Below are 17,496 nucleotides of genomic sequence, written 5' to 3'. Positions count from 1 at the left end.
CCTGCAGCCGTCTGAGCCTCCTCCGACCTGAACTCAATCCCCCACGAAGCCGCACTTATCTCCAGTTCATCTGCGTGAATTATTTACTGTGGCTGGCGGCCTCCCGCCTGCCTCCGCCCTCCCTGTCCGCGCGGCTTTTTCACATCCTGGTTTGCAGCAGCCCCTCTTCCTCCCGATCCAAGGAGCTCGACTGTCAGGCCTCAGGGGAACTTGGGGCAGGAGCTCCCCACCTCCTCAAGGCCTCACCTGGACATCCTTGTCTGTAAACCGGAGGGAGCACTGGATTGGGTCGGGAGTATTTGTTTAATTCTCCCAGCAATCCTACCAATCAGGGGCACCGTATATTATCCCCATTCCACATATGAAGAGGCTGAGGCCAGTAGGATTTGAATAACCTGTCCACCATCAGGAAGGAGCCAGAAGTGGAAACAGCTCTCAACTCTTACCCACTCCTAAGCGGGATGCCGTGATGCCTCCTTAGCCTGAGGGCCAGTCTTGCGGGCCGGTCACATCTGTGACGTGCCCTACGCACAGGGCAATGAGCCAGCCCCGTGTGCCTGGCCCTGTGCTGGGGTTCTGGGGACACACAGATGAGTCAGGCACAGCCCCTGCCCTCCAGTTGCTTCTGTCTGGAGTCGGGTGGGGGTAGGGGACAGGTAGCAGGCAAGGACAGACACGTTCATGACTCCTTATGTGGGAGGAGTTGGAGGGCTGGGCACTGAACAGGGAGTTCTGGGGCGGTGAGAGACCCTTCAGTGAGCAGGTGGTTGGGGGTGGGGGGTGGGGGGGGAGCTCTTGGTGTGGGGAAGACCATAGCAGTGGGACGGAGGCTGGCAGGCTTGGGGTTTGCTTGAGAAAGGGCAGGTCCTCGGGGAGGGGGGTTGGAACAGGGCATTCGTGTTGGCGCCAGGGTTGGAGGAGGAGGGGGCTTTGGGCCAGATCCTGGGGGTTCTTGAAGTGCGAGCTCAAGGGTCTGTTTAGAGCAGTGCTTCTCACGGGGTAGGGGAGAAATTTGCCCCTCCAGGGGACATTTGGCAATGTCTGGAGACCTTTGTGATGGTGACAACATGGGGAGGAGGGTAGAGCTAGTGGCATCTCATCGGTAGGGGACGGGGATGCTGCTAAACATCTTATGGTGCCCAGATTTATCCAGTCCCAAACGTGCCGGAGTTGAGACATCCTGGTTTAGAATGTGTTTAAGAGCCTTTACGACGAACCAAAGTAAGACTTTGGGCAGGACACCTATCTTCTCATGCCTCAGTTTCCTCCTCCCTAAAATGGGCTGAGTATATTGGGTAACGTTTGAGGTAATAGCTGTCATCTTTTTCACGCGTACTGTGTGCTGGTCACACCCTAAGCACGTTACAGATATAACAATAACATAATAACATCATCCAATCCTTATAACCCAGTGACGAGTAATACTACTACTAACAACAAGCTTTCCCAGGGCCGCTTGTTAAGTGCCAGGCCCTGTACTAAGGGCAGATATTCATTTATTTAATCCTCACAACACCTCCACGAGGTAGGCACTATTATGGCCTCCACTGAACAGCTGGGGAAACAGAGGCACCGGAGGATGGAAGGACATGTCTCTCTGAGGACAATGTCTGTCTTGTTTTCTGCTAGCTCTCCAGGATCTAGAACAGTGTCTGAATAAATGTTGAGCAGGAAATACATAAACCCTTCACGAACCTCCTGCAATTGTGAAGAAACTGGGGCACAGAAAGGTTGAGGGTCTTGTTTGGAGAAACACAGCAGGACCTTTACTCCCTTGCCTTCAGGCTGAGGCCTCGGGAAAGCCGCTGGGCAGCTTCTTCTCTGGGCCACTGGTGGCTGGCTCTTCCACTGGAGCTTGGTTCTTCCGCTGGCAGGAAGGGAGCTTGTGTGGGGCACTTCTGAGATGCCCAGAGGGCGAGAGCATCGGGGTCTCCCTAGGGTCCCGGCTGAGCCGGAAAGGACTGGCATCTTGGATTTTGACCAGACCTGGAGCTCGGTCTGCATGAGAATGTGTCTAGTGCCTGGGATTGGATTTGTCCGCTCTCCTGGTGAATGTGGAGAGATTTCCAGTTTAATCTGACCCTAGTCCCGACCTCAGGAGGGTGAGTACCTGCAGGGCTCTGGGAGAGTCAGACACGGTGCTAGATGATCTCCGAGTGGCTGTGCCGTCTGCAGGCTCCTTGCTCAAGGTGCACATCTCGGCCGGGCCTCAGAGCAGCCCGCAGAGGTAGCTGCACTGTCCTCACCCGCGGACAGGTGCAGAGAAGTGGTAACTTACTTGTCCAGAGGCGACAGCGGAGAGGCTTTGAGCTCCGCCTCTCTGATGCCTATATCAACTTGAACCCTAAACACACATTCATTCCACAAGGGGCCTCGGGCTTATTACTTTACTTTTCTGACCTTCATCTGTGAAACGGGACCATGAATCCAGGTCTCAGAGGATTGCTGGAAAGATGTAAAGGCGATAATAACAAGGAATACCCAGCACCTAGTAGGTTGTTTCCCTGAACTTCCTGGGGATCCATCGAGTTTGAGCTTTGGGGTAGCCCTGGTGGGTGGAGTGGAGCCAGTAGTTGAGGAAGTGGGGGGCCAAGGGTGGGCAGAGTTTTGGGAGAAGGCCTCTAAACACTGCCCTGTACTGCTCCATGAAGAACGGTCCCTCCCAACCGTCTCCCTGGGTCCCATCCCCTGATTCTGTGCTGCCCTTAGGCTGTAAAGTGGGTGATGCTGCTTCCTGGGAGTGGGTTGTGCAGCCCCCTCCTCATTCCCTAAACAGTCGGTGGATCAATGGCTGTTAAAAGAGCAGATGGGGGTGTGGTCTACCCTGCAAGCCTCCTGTCCTTCCACTTCTTCATAAACCCGCTACGCCCTGGCCACGCTGTTCTTTCCAGAATGTCGTACTTTTTTGTCCCCGCGCTTTTGCATATGCTGTTCTCTCAGCCTCCCACCCCTTTTCAGCTTGCCAAATCCTACTCATCCTCCAGGTTTCAGCTGAGTTGTGACCTCTTCCAGGAAGCCTTCCTGAGGCCCTCCCACCTGAAGTAGTTCCCTGACTTAGGCTCCTGCAGCACTGATGCTTTCTGTCTGTCCAAGCACTCACCCCACTGAGTGTCACAGCTGGTCAGTCCTCCTCCATCAGACTGTGTTTCCCTCTTGGGTGGCACTGGGGCTGTCTTGTTGGTCTCCATATCCCCAGGGCTTCACACAAATTCCTGGCACGTAGCAGCTCCTCAGGGAACATTGTCGAATCAATGCTGTAATAATAACCATCTCTTGCATATGTACAGCTCTTTTTCAGTTTCAAAAGGCTTTTTATGACAATTATGTCATCTGATCTTCACAGAGAACTTGTCATTTACGGTAGGCAGGGTTAGCCCCGGAATTTCCGTTTTACAAGGGGGAAAACGAGGCTGGAAGAGATTAGGTGTGTTACACAGGTGGCTGGTGGGACAGGTACACTGCCCACACTGTCTTGCCCAATGCAAGTGTGGAAATGTAATGTATTTGGTCCAGAGTTCTGATTCCAAGCTTTCCACCTCGGGAGGGGGTGGAGAGTTGGGGGCTAGAAGTTGTTGCTTTCAAGGGCTGGTGAGGAGCTGGGGCCAGCTTTGTGTGGTGGTGATGGGCTGGGTGGGTGTAAACTTATTCTCTGGAAGGGAAAGAGTAGGAGGCAGTGGCTTTCTTTTGCAAAAGATCGTTCACCACTGTGCTGGGGATGGTATAGAGCCCTGAAAATTCAGGAAAAAGGTATCCAAACTACGGGAATGACTGAGTAAACTGGAGTCCATCGACTTGGAATATTTAGCAACTATTAAAAATAATATTTCTGTGGTTCATGCCTTGACATGGGAAGGCACGTATGTCATAATGCTCAAGGCAAGAAGGAGAACATAAGTTGGACCTACGGTAGGAGAACAGTGTTGAGGAAGGGTTTGAATCCCAGCTCTGCCCTTTTGTCCTGCAAACTCAGGCAACCTAACCTCTCTGTGCCTCAGTTTCCTCATCTGTAAAATAGGCATAATAATAGTCCTACCCCGCAGAGCTGTTGGGAGGACTAAATGAGTTAATAGATGTAAAGCACTTAAAACAATGCCTAGCATATATTGTGTTAAGATTTCGTTAGTCTCCTTTTAAATTTTTATTGGAGTATAGTCGATTTACAATGTTGTGTTAGTTTCAGGTGTACAGCAAAGTGAATCAGTTTTACATATACATATATCCACTCTTTGTTTTTTTTTTAGATTCTTTTCCCATATAGACCAAAACAGAGTATTGAGTAGAGTTCCCTATGAAGATTTAGTTATTCTTATTAATTATTATCATCTCAGCTATGGAAAATATATATAAGAAAAAATAAAAAGATGGAAGAAAAGGTCAATGGTGTTTTTTGCAGGGATGAGGTTACTGGATGATTTTTACTTTCTTTTTTGCCACTTCCCTAAGTATTCCCTTTATAAAATGTATTCTCTAAATATTTACAGTGGGGATGTATTACTTTTATTATCACGAGAGGATAAGCTATTTTCCCCCAAACCACAATAGTGGGGAGACAGACTCAGTAATACTTTCCTTTTGGAAAGGGGGGGCCACAGGGAGTCACCTCCATAACTAACACCCGGGGTGCCCTGAGAACACACACATGTCAACATTTTTCTTCTGCCTGGGTCAGCGGCTCCCAGGTAATCTTTCCCCAAACAGATTAGGCTGACCCTCTGTCTCTCATCTGCTTGTTTAATAATTTTATATGATGCCCATTGAAACAAAGAGCTGAGCTGTTTAAATACCCACAACCATAAGCTGTCACCACCTGATGACAATGAGAATTCCCCAGGCAGGGTGCATCAGAGATGAAATTAAATCACTCTGACCACCCCTGTCATCATCACACTCTCCCTCTATCCAGGGAGACAAGGGCATTCACAATGAGGGAAATGCCGACTGCTGTGTAAGCTGATCCCAGCTCTGTCAGTCGGCTGGCCAGGCCGGCAGCCTGCGGGGGAAGGGCGGCCAGCTGGTCAGCACATGACTCTGCTGAGCGCACAGTAGGTTTTCAATAATTACTGCTCATCAAATTCAACTGGAATTTTGTTAGGTCTGGCTGATGTGCGTGACTCTATCCTAGGCACTGCCGTGTGTCCTGGTGGGGAGAGGGGGTGCAAAAGGATGGTCTTCACCTTTGAGGAGTAAAGGCCCATAGGTCCTTTTAGTTTCTTCTACTAAGAATTGCATGAGTTCTAGGCTTTTGGGATGGTGGTCCCTGACCTAGGGGGTCTAGGCTAGACCTTGATTTAATTTTTCTCCTGAGCCTTCTTGGGATAAGTGTTTATGTGACCATGGTAACCATCATTGCAACATCTTGCCAGCTCTCACATCCCCATCCCCCTATTTTTCATGCGTCCATCCATCCGTCTATCCAATATGCACCTATCCAACAGTCCATCTGTCCATCTATCTATCCATCCAACCATCCAACCATCCATGCATCCATTGTGAAGCTATCTAATGGTGGATAAATAATTACATCCTAGTGTCAGGGTTTTAAATCTGCTTGTGGTCTGGGAGGCAGAGAGATGACCAGACCCTGAGGTGACAGGGCAAGTTCAAGGTTCTGTGAGTGCAGAGAGGAGAATTCTGACACCCAACTGGAGCCTTGGGGGGGGAGACTGTGCGTCGGGCACCATTGTTGCAGTTACCATCACCACTGGGATTCCTCTGACCGGTGGTGGAATCATTGGCGAAGGTGACCTGTAAACCTCGGCATGGTCCCTGGCATGCCTCCTCCTCCCTGGCACCCTGACCCTTGCCCCACCCCCTGGCCCCTATTACCTACTCTGCTGCCTTTCCTGGCCCTGTTCTCCACTCTCCCCTGACTCCTCTATCCCTACCCACTACCTGTCAAATGCACCTGTCCCCAGAGCCCTGAATCTTGCTGGATGACAACTAATTAGGTTGCTAAGCTTGTGTAAATGGGCCAATGGGTGTTACCATGTTCCAGCGACACCCTCCCTGGAACCATTTGTCATCACCACCGTGATCTAGTATGTGCATTTGCTGTGCACTATGAAACACCTATTGTAAACACTGTGCATTTTTCAGCACCAACTGTGTGTAATTGTCATGTATTTTGAGCACTGAATGTGAGCATTGACTCCATGATTGAACATCTCATGTGGACCTTTATTGTGAATTTCAACTGGGTTTAGATTTCAGCTTTCTCCAAAAAATAGCATGTTGGAGTAAGGAGGAGGAGATCCTAGTCAGACAGACCTGAGTTCAAATCTCATAAAACCTCTTGCTAGCTCTTGGGTAAGTCATCGGATATCTCTGAGCCTCAGTTTCCTTATCTGTTAAATGGAGACAGTAATACCTACCTGGACGATCGGGTGTTGCAAACCGTCAAGCACCTCGTAGTGTGAGAGTCATCCAGGAGCTTTTAGTGCCTTGCACGTGTCCGCCTGCAGAGGGGCTGGACGTGCAGGGAGCATTCCGAGTGGACCAGGATGTCGGGGGCTGCGTCCTGGGCTGACTGTGACGTGGTGTCCAGGGGGTGGTACCACCAGAGTGGAGTAAGACTGGTTGGTACCTTGTCATCCTCCCCTGGGTCTAATTACACAAGGTCTTGCAGGAAGTGTTACAAGCTGAGGGTGAAGATTTCACCCACTCAATATCCCCAGGGCCTCAGTCACCACTGCTGGGTGCCCTCCCTTACTTTCCCCCTTGGGGATTCATGTCATCCACCCCTGCATCTCTGTATTCCTTACTCTGGCCTCCCACAAAGTAGTCCAAGCCCATTCCTTATTTTTTTTTTAAAACAGAGGAAAACAAACAAGAGTTTAATAACATGTATACCTCCTGTATACATGGGAGATACCTAGGAAAACTGAGTGACTTCCTTTCCCTTGGGTTTTGTTTTTTTAAAAAAATAAATTTCTTTATTTATTTTTGTCTGCGCCGGGTCTTCACTGCTGCACGTGGGCTTTCTCTAGTTGAGGCAAGAAGGGGCTACTCTTCGTTGCAGTGCGGTGGGCTTCTCATTGCAGTGGCTTCTCTTGCTGCTGAGCACTGGCTCTTGGCGCGTGGGCTTCAGTAGTTGTGGCTCGCGGGCTCTAGAGCACAGGCTCAGTAGTTGTAGTGCACGGGCTTAGTTGCTCCGTGGCCTATGGGATCTTCCCGGACCAGGGCTCGAACCCGCATACCCTGCATTGGCAGGCAGATTCTTAACCACTGCGCCACCAGGGAAGTCCCCTTTCCTCGGCTTTTGCATCAGCAAAAAAGACAGTCCTCTTGGAGTGAGATCCCTTGTAGAGGCCTTGCCCCTCACGTGCTAATCCATCTGCACATTCGTTCAGTGCATGTCTATTAAGTCCTACTGTGTGCTGAGCCCCGCGCACGAGATAGGGTGTCATGGATGACAGGGATGGCAATGAGCTTGGATGCAACTGATGAGTGGTGCTAGACATTCCTCCCCCTTTCCTAAGGGTCTGTTCCCAAGACTCAGTAGGGTTAGGGTCAATGGTGTGGCTTGGGACTGATACTTGATAATACAATAAAAAGCATAAATTTGTACTTGGACACACCCACCTGATGCTTCTGGGTTCGAACACTGTGTCACTATGTCAGACCTTTGGCAGACCATTGGAAATGGGGTGATCGGAAGAGTCGTTGCAAATGGGAGATACTGCAGATTTGAGATTACGATCTTGGAGGCAATGGGTCAGATGACGGGGGTGGGTGTCACTGGGCTGGGTGCTGGGGGATGTATAGGGAGAAAGGTTGGGGAAGAAGAGAAGAGAGGAGGGAACAGAGGAGAGAGCCCTGGGAATAGTCCCTCGAAAAGACTGGGAGGCCAGAAGAGGCCTGTTCTGAGAGATGGGATGAGAGCTTGAGGAAAGGGCGGTGGTGATAGTGTCAGAGGAGATCCAGCGCCTGGTGGTACCTGGGCATTCATGGCCTTGCGTATGGTCACCCCTGTGACCGCGAGGCAGGAAGCAGGATGTAGGAAGTCGGGAGCTAGAGGAGATGGGGCGGGGCCGTGGGGCACCTGGGCCATTCTTTGGAGGAGGTGGGCAGTGAGAGGGAGGGGGTGCTCTTGGGGTGGGGGACAGCTTTTGGTGGGATGCAGTTGGAGGCAGAGGGAGGGGTCTCCTTAGTGCTGTGCATATACTCGGTGTGGACACAGTGTTGGCCGGTCACCTTTTGATGTCAACGGTGCCTTTGTCTCATTCACCAAGTCCTGCCAGCTAATGGCAGCTACTCCATCCCTCAGGAACTACTAAGCACCTGTTATGGGCCAGATTCTGTTCCACAGAATGGAGGACAGCTGTGAGAAAGTGGACAGGCTCCTAGCCTTCAAGGCTCTTCCCCTCTGGGGTGGGTAACTCGACTAGCTTTCAGCGCTGATGAGATAAAATGGAGATAAGAGCCATCGGGCTTAAATCAGAGCAGCCGCATGTTACTAATGGTACAGAATAAGGCTTTATAAAAGGGGTGAGACCTCAGTCAAGTGGGAACGTGCGGGGCCATCTGTGTGGGCTGCTCCTCTGCTTCTGGGGTCCAGCCTGGGGGTCGGCCAGGCTGGCAGTCGGGAAGGAGAGCAAGGACAGACTGGAACCCACATCTGTCTCCCCCACCTCCCACCTTGATGCCGGGGACACCTCCCGGATGAGGCGGCCCCCTTCACCATGGAGCTGCACACATACTTGTTCCACGACTCGGAGAGGTTGAAGGCGGCGATCGGGGGAGCCGGAGGGGCTGCAGGATCAAGGGCGTCTCTTTGCCAACAAGGTGGGCTGTAGATGAGTGACAAGGGCGTACCGGGCCCCGACCTTCAGACCGTGATGGAAACATACAGCAGCTGGTGCTTCACTCTTGCCTTCCAAACCCCGTGCGGGGTGCCTCTTGCTCCCCACATCACCCCAGCACCATCCAGGGGAGGGAATTTGGGGAGTTCCACGGACACAGCGCAAAGCTAGCCCAGAGATGAAGAGGGACGATGTGGTAGAGACGACAGGGGCGGGGTTTCTTCACTCCGGTGGGTGGGGAAAGCCCCTCTGAGGAGGTGGCATTTGTGACAGGACCTGGCGGAGAGAGCTTGGCACGTTCCAGGCGCAGGGAGAAGGACAGGGCAGCTGGGGCTGGAGATGAGGGGAGAGTCTGAGATGAGCCGAGAGGAGCCATAGCGGGCAGAGCCTTGCAGGCCATGGTGGATCCGATTCTGGTCTCTGTGGGAAGAGGTTTAAGCCGGGCAGTAATGTGGCATGGTTTCAGCCTTTGAACGCTCACTCATGCTGCTGGATGGAAGAGGGGCTTTGGGGGGTGGGGTGGGAAAGACTGGGAGTGGGGGGCAGTTGGGAGGTGATACTACAGTGCTCTAAAGAGGAGATGATGCATATATACACTACTATATATAAAATAGATAACTAATGAGAACCTACTGTATAGCATGGGGAACTCTACTCAATGCTCTGTGGTAACCTAAAAGGGAAGGAAATCCAAAAAAAGGGGATATATGTATATGTATAGCTGATTCACTTTGCTGTACAGTAGAAACTAACACAACATTGTAAAGCAACTATACTCCAATAAAAATTAATAAAAAGGAAATATTTAAGAAGAAAATATTTACACAAACTGTGAAAGAAAGAAAGAAAGAAAGGAAGGAAGGAAGGAGGGAGGGAGGGAGGGAGGGAAGGAAGGAAGGAAGGAAGAAGAAAGAAAGAAAAAGAAAGAAAGAAGGAAGGAAAAGAAAGAAAGAAGAAAGGAAGGAAGGAAGGAAGGAAGAAAGAAAAAGAAAGAAAGAAAGAAAGAAAGAAAGAAAGAAAGAGATGATGACAGCCGGAACCGGGGTGCTAGCTGTGAGAAGAGAGAGATGTAGTTAGATTTAGATTCTGGGTCTAATTTGGGGATGGAGGTAGGATGTAAGTGGGTTTTTGATGAAGGGTAGAGAGGCATTAACGTTCTCAAGAATAACAGAGTCATTATCCTGAGCTCCTTTGGTCTTTGCCTCTGAGAAAGTCTGCCCTTTCGCTAGTGGCTTCCTTGCTCGTGGCCCCTGCCCTCAGTGGCCATGAGAATCCATCCCCTGTTTCCCCTCCTCTCTCCTTCCCGCAACGTGCAGGGCTGCCCCCACCCCCATCTCATCCTCCCCCACCTTGGCGGGTCTCTGCCTTTGGGCTCCAGGCAGCTGTCAGCACCACAGCATCCTGTGCCTTTAAGATGGGGAGAGAAGGGCCAGATGAAATCTGTCTCAACAAAGTCCTGCCTTAATGAGAGGCAGAGAGAGAAGATAATAAAAGCAAGAACTAGCCTGGGGGGAAAAAGAAAAGATTTTTATCCTCCCAACCCTTCAAGTTCCCCTCTGGCTCTGAGAAGCCTCAAAAGATTTCTCCCCGAACATGAGTAATACCGGCAAAAACGCTGTCCTCGGAGCAGAGGGAGAAGATGGAATGATTCTGTGTTTGATTAGAATTTATTTCCAACCTGCAGCCTCCCTGGTGCCAACCTCCCACGCTTCCCTCCCCTGCAGAGCTTGGCGGCCAGAGAAACAAGGCAAGGAAGGAGAAGGGAGAGTGGGGAAGAATCTCTTGGCTCTGGAGAACTTCCCGGGATAGGGAGAAGAGAGGGGTCCTCCACTTGCTGCGTGTAGAAAGAGTGGCCAACGGGGCTGCTGGTCTAATAAGACTGTGAAAAAGAGCCACTTGGCCTTCCTGGGGTCCGGGGAGAGATGGTTGATTGGAGCAGCCAGTCAGGCTGGGCTACTAGCTTGCTGTGTGATCTTGGGGAGCTCATATACCCTCTCTGGTCTTTCCTAATCTGTCTTCAACAAGTTTTTAAGGACCTTAGTGGCTATGATTTTAGGACAATTGCAACATGCCTGTCTGGGAGCCAGTTTGGTTCTCACTGGGTTGGGTCCAGGGAGGTTCCCTAGATGACAGATTGGGGAGTGATATGGGGCAGGGAGGAGGGGCCAGGACAAGACTGGAGTATTGAGACTTTGGGGCGAGGGCTCTCTCCTTTCTTGGGTCGTCTCTAGGGAACTAGGTAAATCTTACCGAGTGACTCTCCTTCCTCCATCATTCATTCATTCATCCATTCACCATTTATTCACCACAGGCTACATGCTCGATGTTGTGCTACATGCGGTTAACAAGACACAGTCCCCGACCTCACAAGGCTGTCAATATGGTGGGGGAAGGGCAAGCACAAGGCGCTGGGGACACTGAGGAAAGTCCCCTGACCTGGGCTTTGGAGGTCACAGGCTTCCTGGGGAAGCTGACGTCTAAGCTGGGACCCAGAGAGGGAATGGGAGGAAGGCAGGAGAGGGAGCCTCAGGAAGAGGGAAGGGGTAGCAGAGGCACAGGGTGAGAACAAGCAGGGTACGTGGGGCGATAGAAACAGGCTGGTGTGATGGGAAGGGGGACGGGGGTGGGGCAGCATGGGTTCGGATTTCACTCTGGGGGCCTTGGGGGCCGTGGGGGGGCTCTCAGCAGCATGTCTCCAGGAAGGCATCCGGCCAAGCACATTTCATGTGCGCGTGAGAAGACACGGGGGTGGATTTATGACTCCCGGGTCTCTCAAAGCCCCACCCTCTGGGGCTCCCTTCTCTCACCCTGGAAGCGGACAGTTACGGTTGAAACACACGTGAGAGGGAACCAGGCTTCTTTAGCATGGGTCTAGCGCTTCAGTGGGTAAAGGCTCTGGAGAGACGGATTTTGGCTCCATCACGGAGTCTCTCAGTGCTGGATCTGGCAGCCCATGGCGCAGGTAGGTGGCTATCTGTCCAGCTCCGGAAGGAAGGGTGATTGGGATGGACAGACTTCATCTCGGAGTAGAGAGCCATGAGCCCTGGAATGAGCACAGACAAATCTGGTTTCCCAATATTGGCTCTGCATGCACAAGCTGTGCATCCTTGAGTAAGTCACTATACTTCTCTGAGCCTCAGTTTCCTTATTTGTAAAATGAGATTAATAGCATCCACTTCCCAGGGTGGTTTGGAGGGTTAAACAAGATGATGATGGTGGTGGTGGTCATAATGACATTGATGGTGATGACAATGATATTAACGGATAATGTTTATTGAGTCCTAGAATCTTTTAGAGGATGTTGCAATGACAGTTGAGGTTTCCCCTTCAGGACCAAGATACTCATCTCCCAGTTTCCAGGAGTGTTGCCGGCCGAAAGCTCACTGCTGAGTGCCTCCTTGGAACTGCCCTCAGCCCAAGTCAAGGTCACACCTGTTCCCGGAGCACGGTGCCCTGGCCTCAGTGTGCGAGAACTCAAAGGGTGATCCCTGCCCCAGAGCTCCAGATTGCAGCAACTGCAGAGCGTGTCATCTTCTCCTTCTGCCCAGTCCTGCTTCCAGCACCCCCTCACAGGTGCTTTCCCAAGAGCCTTCCCTGACAAATCTCCTGCATCCGAATCTTCATCTTAGAGACAGTTTCTCAGGAGTCAGATGTGGGACAGCCCTTTGCCTGTACTGTCTCAGGTCATCCTCTCAATAGCGCTTTGCAGGAGATACCACGATTAAACTATTCGAACAAAGAAGGAAACTGGAGTAAAGAGATGAAATCTCTGCTTGCAGCCGCGTAGGTAGTGAGTGGCAGAATTTGCACTTGAACACAGGGTAGCTGACCCCTCAGCACAGCTTCTATCCGTCCTCTGGAGCCTTGCCCATCACAGGCGGCCAGCAAAGGGCTGTAAGTGGTTAACACCCGTTTCTGTGGGGTTGGCTCTGGACCTTTGGCACTTGCTTTAAGGACCGCCCCCAGCCCCTCCCCCCTCCCCATTTTGCCCACAGCCAAGATAGTAGCAGCAGCAGCCTTCATGAGCCGGCCTGCGTGCCTGTATCACGGTAGAAAACAGCACCTCTCTCGGCCACCCACTCCCTAGCTGCCGATATAACACCGTTGTTACCACCACCAGGGTGGGTGTCTTCGCCTGCGCCGCCTCACATGAGGTTCATGCCTCTGGGGAAGCTGCTGGGAGGAGAGATGTGGAACCTGATCTTGCCTTACCCCGAGATCTGAGACCCCAGAGGACTGACCGCGCATGGACCTGTGATGAGCAGTATACTGGTCGGGCGGAGACCTGGCTCTAGTCCCTGGACCCCCACTGACTCAGGAGGAGTCCTTGTGCTTTTTGGGCTTCGGGTCCCCACCCAAAGATGGGCAGTGGACCTCCAAGATGGGCAGTGGACCTCCAAGATGGGCAGTGGACCTCCAAGTGAACTGGTGTGACGCAACGGTCCTCCACGTGGATGCCTCACGACTTCTGCCTCTTCCTCCCTGCCTCCCTCTGAATGACCAGAAAGCCATCTCCTTATTCACCAGTGTAGAGCTTTACGGTTCAACACCTTCACAGAAACGGTCACACTGGAACCTCACAGCACCACCGAGAGGCTGGATGATGGCTTTCTCTTGTCAGATGATAAACAGGGGCTCAGAGAGGGGCAGCGACTTGCCTCAGGCCATTTGATCTTTTGAAATTTCTTGATATTCTCTCATTTTTAACCTACAAATAAAAGAAATATATGTTGCCTAATGTGAGACCTGAGAGCTTAGAAGTCATCCCGTCAGATCCTTTTGTTTGACAGATGGGGACCTGAGGTGTCCCTCCCCCACCCGGGTTGCACAGTGACCAGTGGCAGAGCTTCAGCTGGGACCGAGTCTGGGGCTCGTTCCATGACCCTTAGTTGGGTATTTTTCAAATTTCCTGCCATAAATTATTTCCCTTTTAAGCCTAAAACCTAAACCACTAATAGGAAGGCACACACCGCACAGACTTGTGGACTTTTGGCCCCTGTTTCTGATTGCCTGTTCGGGAGGGGTGGGTGCTGGGCAGAGCTCTCACTGCGATGACTGGGCCAGCTTCACCTTGTAACACGCAGCTGCGGGCGGGCACGGTAGAGGTGGCTTCGTGTGTTTACTTTCCTATCGTGGTGGCCCAGGTGGCCCCGGGAGGAGGTGAGGCCGAGCAGCAGGGACAAAGAAATGTGTGTGTTCAGGCAAATTTGGGGAATTAACTCTGAGGTTGCTCCCGGGAGAAGATGATGTTTTGAATTGGGAGTTATTATACATTTGAGCTCACTGCCTTTTAAGGAACACCTTTAACTGTCCTGTTTACAGATTTATTTATACCTGGCTCAGTTTAAAAAGAATCTGAAGGGGCAAATTATTTAATAAGATTGTGACTATCTTAAAGGCAGAAACTACCCCTATTATCTCTCCTCTCCTAACAGGCTAACTCCTGGTTTCCCCCACCCCTTTGCCCTCCCATGGCTGGATCTTCTGCCTCTCTCTGTTGTAATAATCTATTTCTGTGTCTTTGTTTTCCACTGAACTATGAGCTCAGTGAGGACAGAAAATATGTATTACACGTTTCAGTATCTCATCCAACTACCTATCCATCCATCCAATAAGCAAACAGGCATCCAACCATCCGTCCATCACCCACCTGTCTATCCAACACCGATCCATCCATCCATCCACCCATCCAACAGGCAGACATCATCCATGCGTTCATGCATCTCTGTAATCACCCATTTGTGTAACGATCCATCTGTCCATCATCCATCCATTTATGTATCCATCCATATACCCATGAAACTGTCCATCTATTCTTTCAAAACCCAAGAGAGTTGCACAAATGAAGCCAAACCGGATGAACTCCAAGCAATCATCCTCTACCCTGTGCTCATTTGGTTCCCAGCACTGTGTTACGCGTAGCACACATATTAACTAATTGAGTAAATGAAACTAAAAGCTCCTCAAGGCTCCATGAGGTAGTATTATTTTTTATAAAGTTATTTATTTATTTATTTTTTGGCTGCGTTGGGTCTTCATTGCTGCGTGCTGGCTTTCTCTAGTTGCGGTGTATGGGCCTCTCATTGTGGTGGCTTCTTTTATTGCGGTGGCTTCTCTTGCTGCGGAGCACAGGCTCTAGTTGTACGGGCTTTGGTAGTTGTGGCTTGCAGGCTCAGTAGTTGTGGCTTGCGGGCTCTAGAGTGCAGGCTCAGTAGTTGTGGTGCATGGGTTTAGTTGCTCCGCGGCATGTGGGATCTTCCCGGACCAGGGCTCGAACCTGTATCCCCTACATTTGCAGGCGGATTCTTAACCACTGCACCACCAGGGAAGTCCCGAGGTAGTATTATTATCACGGTATTTCAGATGAGGAAAGTAAGATGGAGAGAGTTTTAGTAACTTGCCCAAGGTCACATGGCTGGTCAGTGTCAGAGAGAGCCCATGATCTTTTTTTTTTTTCGCGGTACGCAGGCCTCTCACGGTTGTGGCCTCTCCCGTTGCAGAGCACAGGCTCCAGACGCGCAGGCCCAGCGGCCATGGCTCACGGGCCCAGCCGCTCCGCGGCATGTGGGATCTTCCCGGACCGGGGCACGAACGCATGTCCCCTGCATCGACAGGCGGACTCTCAACCACTGCGCCACCAGGGAAGCCCAGCCCATGAGCTTTTGCTTCACCATGGTGGGAAGTATTCCTGGGGGAATGATTTAAGCTGACTTGTACATCCTCCCCGAAACATCTTAACCTCTCTCGGCCCCAGTCTTCATCTTTACAAGCTCTGGCTATCTCCCCCTCCTTCCCCCCATTCCCTCCTAGTAAGGACAGAGGTTCCTGCTCTTAATCCCCGAGGAGAGAGAGAAAGAGTGAGAAAGACCTGAAGGGCATTCTCTCTCTCTCTTTCACTCCGGAAATGACAGCGCCACCTAATCCTTTGGTCTGCCTGTTCCACTTTCTTCCCCATTTCCTTAGGTAACAGCGCCCCTTTCTTGGGATAATATTTCCTCTCCCATTTTAGTTCTAACGGGGCCAGCCCATCAGCGTTCTACCCATTCTTGCTGTGGGGACAGGAAACATCCTGATTAGGCCAGTCATATTCGCCCAGACCTCAGGCCACAACACCAACGGTAGAGATGGACATGTGACCAAGCCTGACCAATCAGAGCTCTTCCTTGGGATTTTTCTAACTGGAGCTGGTAGGGAACATGTCTTTTCCCAGATGGTGAAAAGGCTTTAAAGATAAGAGTCCTGAGCTCTTTGTAGTTGGATAGAGAGTGGCACCAAGACACTGAGAAGAAGAGGGCATCCTGGAAGCACCTGAGGCCCAGGTACCAGTTGCTCTTGAAGTCAGCTCCACTTCTGACTTCCCCTCAGTTGGTGTTCAGGGCAGGAGTGAAGGGGGTGGATAATACATTTGTCGTTTTCCCTCGCGGTGTGATTCTGTTTCTGTCACTTGCCATCCAAGAATCCTGGTGATCACATTGCTCAAACTCAGCAACTCAAGTATCGTCCTTGGTTCAGCCCTTCCCTTTACCTCCTCATCCAATCAGAACCAAATTTCTTAAACTCTACCTTCTGATGAGTTCTCACCTCTGTTCACTTCTCTCCATCCCTACAGCCTCCTGGATTATTTGTGACTCCTCCTGGGTCTAGGCTTACCTCCTCCAATCTCTCACTTTAGCCAGAGTAATCTTTATAGCACACTAGTCTGACCTGGTTCTTCCATAGTTATAAACCCTTCAACAGCTCCCCCATTACTCCCAAGATAAAGTCTTAGCTTAAAAAAAAAAACCTTTTTATTTTGAAATAATTTTCTATTTATAGGAGAGTTGTAAAGATATTACAAAGAGTTTCCATGTATCCTTTACTCATTTTCTTCCGATGTTAATATCTCATATAACCACAGTATGTTTGTTAAATGCAAGAAATTAACATTGGGACAACTCTATTAACTAAATTACACCTTCGTTTGGATTTCACCAGTTTTTCCAGTATCATCCTTTTTCTGTTGCAGGCCCTGGTCCAGGATACCTGGAAGTCCTAGATTTTAAACCGGGCATTGGAAGCCTTTTGTGATCTTGGCCTCTGTTTACTTCCAAGCCCATCTCTAACCCCTCACCCCACCCCTTTCTGCTCAGGCCACCCTGAATTACCTGCATTTCATCCAAGGGGCCAGGCCTTTGCTGTTCCCTGTCTATCTGAGGAGCCCCATTTCCCTTTCTTGACCTCACACACTTATTCACCTTTTAAGCCTCTATTAGGTCAGCTCACCTAGGAAGCCTTCTTGACCAAACCCAGCTGACCCCTGGACTTCTCCAGCTGCTCTGTGCTCTTGCCATCCCTGTACTCTTTATCCCAGATTTTGATGATCTGTTTCCTTGTCCTCCCCATTGGGTTGAAGAACCCTGGGGCCAGTGCCCTGCTTTATTTTTCCCTGTAGGAACTCAATGAATGCTTGCAAAATGGATGAAGTTAGGAAAAAGTCAATACCCATACAAGTGCCAGCGATAGCTCAGAGAGAGAAATCTGCTGGCCAGGGTAGCCTCCTTAGCTTGACTCTTGCAAAATGAACTAGTAAAGTCACACTTATTGAGCACAGACTATGTGCCAGACACTACTCTAAGCACTTTACGCATGCTAATCGAATTCTCACGAAAACTCTGTGAGGTATGTACCATTTTTCTCCCCATTTGACAGATGAAGG

The sequence above is a fragment of the Delphinus delphis genome, chromosome 1, assembly GCF_949987515.2.
Source record: "Delphinus delphis chromosome 1, mDelDel1.2, whole genome shotgun sequence".
NCBI classification, from domain to species: Eukaryota; Metazoa; Chordata; class Mammalia; order Artiodactyla; family Delphinidae; genus Delphinus; species Delphinus delphis.
Note: the sequence above shows the minus strand (reverse complement) of the source record.